Consider the following 4,536-nt stretch of genomic DNA (forward strand, 5'->3'; position numbering starts at 1 on the left):
AAACAAGCAATTTTAAGTTTCCTAGTCATGATACTAAAATCATGCTCAATGGATTAAATTGTTCATTGAAATAGCTATATTCTTCCAGGATTATGCTTTACCTGTGTCTGGGAAACCAGCCCTGTCGGATTTGTCATGTTGGAAACATTTGTCCCATTTGTACACACCACTCGAGTACAGTACCCTCTGTGTGTAAAAGACAGAAGACAAGAGTGTTACAGAGCGTTGGAGTAATCCACTTGGCGTAGGTAATAATGTCATAACGGAAGCACGGATTCTACATCCCAAATGGCACACTATTTCCAAAGTACAGTGCACTACTTTTCACAAGCAGTGCTCTATCTAGGGAATCGGGTGCCATTTTGGGACGAGTATTACTGTAGCAGTCAGAGTAGTCCTCCAAGCATTAATAACTTATCCTGTGACTGCTACGATCAAGGGGGAGTGAGGAATGAGGGTTGCTGGTCCGTGATACATCCCTAGCACTTTGGAGCTGTCGAGGAGAGTAATCGCTGCTCCGCAGTGTAGCCTAAATAGAAATGCTTCAATAGCCCCCTCACCAACTGTAAAGGTCCCTTAAAGTGAGTGTCAGAAATGTAGTATATTTGTGCCTTTATTTTCCTTCGAATTTGCAGGTAATGTTTTCTTGACATTTCATTGTGACTTTTATTTTCAAAGCAGCTGCATTGCTTATTTGTTTCGGAGCAGAATGGTAAATGCGCGCGAGCAAAAGTTGAGTGGAAAGGTGTGCGAGGTGAGAAGAAATAATGTTCAACTAGCTCTTACAAAGTCGAAAGCGAACAAGGTAATTTCTTAATACATTGATTTATTTAATGTTTCACATTATTTTTAATAAATGTTTAATTTATTGAACATGTATATAGCAAATATTTCGTTACGATATTGCTGTATTTGAATTAGTTAGCAATGTCACGTTACCTGTTTCCTGTTCGTGTCGAGTAGTTAATCACCCGCCACATAGCAAGCTATAGCTCGCAATTTCGGCTAGTTTTAAAAGGAAATGGTGAAATATTGTTTCAAAATGTAAGAGCCTTTTAATTTTACTCATTACCTCTTACTGAGTGTCTGGAATAGCAATAAACGTTTCATCCGTTAGAGACTTGACCATTATATTGAGCTGGGAATACTACACAAACCTCATATACACTGGCCCCTCTTCACTCCTTTGACCAAACAGTGCTTCGGCCAGTTTATCCCCACTTCAGTGGGTTAAACTATGTCTCCAGTAGTTTAAAAGAACTATGGCAATCATGGTAAAATTGGCTTCGCGTGCAGCCTTCGTGCCTTCGGCTCCCTGTCCGTGCGCAGCATAAACGCAACACATTGAGTTACAAATATTGAAGAGAGTCACTGCAGGTTATTTAGGATGTTGTTGGTAGCAGTCATGTGAAAGAGTAAGCACACCCATATCTGGACGCATGGATATCTGAGTTAAATTGCTATCATATTTACTGATAATATGGTGACATACATACATTTTTGAAAACATTTCTACTCATCATCCCTACTTTAAAAATGACATAGAATGGTTACAGTTACACTCAGGTGCATCAAAAGAAGTGCAAATTATTAGAAACTTTTTAGATTGTAATTTGGGAGGGTCCAGCCTTCCATAAAGGTCTGGTTTTATTGGGTGTGCAGTAACATCTCATGCCATGATCAAAAGACCCACCTGAGTCCCTCAGAAGAAAGATTACTGATGCCCATGAGTCTGGGAGGGGTTACAGAGCCTTTCCAGGCAATTCAAAGTACGTCATTCTATTGTCTAGAAAATCATCCACAAATCGAGAACAATCCAGACCACTGGCAATCCGCACCAAATTCAGGCCATGAGCTGACCTAAAGATGCTTATTAAAGTCTTTGTGGCTAATAGAAGTCATTATGGTCTACAGTTGCTTTGCTGTCTCAGGGTCTGGCCAACTTGCCCTCATATGTATTCCATATTGTACCAGAGAGTTCTTGAGGAGAGTGTGAGTGTGTGGTCTGTCAAAAGCTGAAGATGAACCGAACATGGATCTTACAAGCAAAGCTATAACAGAGTGGTAAAAAAATAGTAAATCAATGTTTATGGAATAGTTGAGTCAAAACCCCGATTTCAGTTCTATTAAAATGCTGTGACAGAACTTGAAGCAAACCATGTATGCAGGAACGCCATTGAACATGAAAATGATGTACTGTAAAGACGAGTGGGGGAACCCCCCCCCCCCCAGTCACTCTGAGACTAATAGAAAGTTTGAAGAAATGGATACATTAAGTTATGTAAGTCATAGGTGGGAACACCTGCTGTTGAAGGTAGAGCTGTATTTTTTTTTCACACTATATAAAATGCTTTCCTACTGATATTTGATTAATACATTTTTACAAAGTATCATCACGTTCATTTGTCAAATTTGGTTACTTTTGTCGGTCAATAGTATTGAAAAGAAAATTACATATCCATATGTTGAAATATTTTTTTCGATCCAGGGGTTATACTTTTTCACATAACTACATTTGAATGAATCCCATTGTGCTGTAAGTCAAAGGGCTATGTAGAGAGTCCCTAGTAAACAATAAATATTAGGTAATAGCAGCAAACTGATTGGCCACCGATTCTGGAAGCACTTTGGAGTTTGAGTGAGAAAAGGTCAGTCTTGTATTGTTTTTCTTTCTTCCCCACTACCTGGTTAATGGTTGTGCAGCCCCGGAAATGTGCAGTGAGTCATTGTTTTCTGGATGGCATTTTGTATCTGTGGTGTTCATCGTATCTTGAAACACGACCACTCGATAATATTGGACTGTATTTCCTTGGTGCTTAACTTCCTACGTTTGAAAGAGCTTGAAACTTAGAGATTTAGCGAGGACACATGGAAGCAGTGAAGTTATCTGACGTTTCAAATGATTACAGGGGCGAACAATACAGATCTTTGGAATCATGTTTAGACCTATCGTCGGCCACATAATTAGCCTAACTCATAGCCGTTGAGAGAAGACTAAGACAGACCAAACAATCACAGAAGCCCGACCAAACAAACACAGAGACCCGACCAAACAAACACAGAGACCCGACCAAACAATAACAGAGGCCCGACAACCACTTGGCTTTTCAGGACATGTCTGCAGATAAGGGCATGAGGTCAACTTATTCCGCCCTTCCAATGCACCAATCACAAAGTAGGCTATTTACTAAGCACTTCAGGCCACTTCACCTCTATATTTCTCCTGTATATTGCTTAAGCACACTTATGCTAAACCCTAGGTGTATAATTCGCTCACATTCAGATTCGGTCTGTCTCAGTATGTACTGACCTCCTTGTTTTAGGTCTCCGCCAGGTAAACTATCTTTATCCTTCCACCGTCTCATCACAACACTGGCCAAGGGGAGTTCAGACAGTCATCCCAGCTCCAGACAGTCATATGACTCCCAATCGTATAACAGATACAGTCTATAAGTGGAGTTGAGACACAGACAGACTGCTGAGGATGGCACGGGGATCTGAAGTCACCTTCCTAATTGTCTGTCTGTGGAAAAAGGGCATGCTGTCAACAAAACAACCCTAGGCAACACCTTTATGTTTCCTGTTATTTTATCATCTTGGAGTCGATTGTAGACCCAGATGTTTTGTTTACTGTACTTAAAGCTAGTCAGCTTGTGAAAACTGATCAATGTGCATGATGTTATCTGTCAGTTCATTTCAGTGAGATACCAATTACACAGGTTGTGCTTGACATACATATCCAGGAAGGTACTTTGTGCTTAATGTAGAAAACTAGATTGAGCTTGAAATGTATTACACAAATTGCTTTTTCAAACCATAATGTTTTCAAGCGCTCCGTATTTCCATGTTTATAAGTGTTACTGTATACACTTTTTTGGTTCGCTGGCCCACCATTTTATTTTAATATTAAACCAGTGAAGGACATCATCAGTGGCTGTTTTCAAAGTGAATACCTGTCATCGGCCTGAACAGCAATATCCCAAAAAATTCTGCAATAAACAAACGTTACAAACAGATTTTGGACCAGTGTTTCATAGTTCTTTTTTATCGGAGTGATCTGGATACTGTAAACCATTTAGAATTTAATTTGATCGGAATCTGATAATTTTTATCCAAATACCGCACTTTCTAGGACAAAGTCTACATTTTGTGATTTTTGTTTAGGTCTCTATATTGCCATCTATTGGGCAACTTATGTTACAACATTTAATTTAGCCAATAACCGACAGGTTTTTGAAAACATTTTATCAGGATCAGATACTGTCAGCCGGCTCCATCCATCTCCCAAACCCCCGGAAACTGAACATGACAAAACAAAAATGCTCAAAACAATAAAAAAAAATGTGCACCGTATTCAGTCGATAATATGGTCACGACACTACCAAAATGCACCACTCTTACACCATATACATACTGGTGACAGCAGGGGTTGGTTGGGATTTGGGAAGTAGGGGACCCCTGCTTTCGCTTACTTTCCAGTTGTATGTAAGATGTTAAACTGCTACCCAGTGGAATTACAGTGGGAGCTCAGCTCCC

At 39.8% G+C, this 4,536-nt stretch overlaps 1 long non-coding RNA gene across 2 annotated transcripts; it reads left to right on the plus strand.

Moving 5' to 3' along the window:
• Positions 1–271: 271 nt before the first annotated feature.
• LOC105017844 lies at positions 272–4,016 on the plus strand. Of its 2 annotated transcripts, none has more exons than XR_828547.4 (3): positions 272–581; positions 679–805; positions 3,324–4,016. It is a non-coding gene; the product is annotated as an uncharacterized LOC105017844 (long non-coding RNA). The 2 variants fall into 2 exon arrangements; XR_828548.4 differs by having other exon boundaries at positions 682–805.
• Positions 4,017–4,536: the final 520 nt, after the last annotated feature.

Source organism: Esox lucius, chromosome 18, assembly GCF_011004845.1.
Source record: "Esox lucius isolate fEsoLuc1 chromosome 18, fEsoLuc1.pri, whole genome shotgun sequence".
Classification (NCBI taxonomy): domain Eukaryota; kingdom Metazoa; phylum Chordata; class Actinopteri; order Esociformes; family Esocidae; genus Esox; species Esox lucius.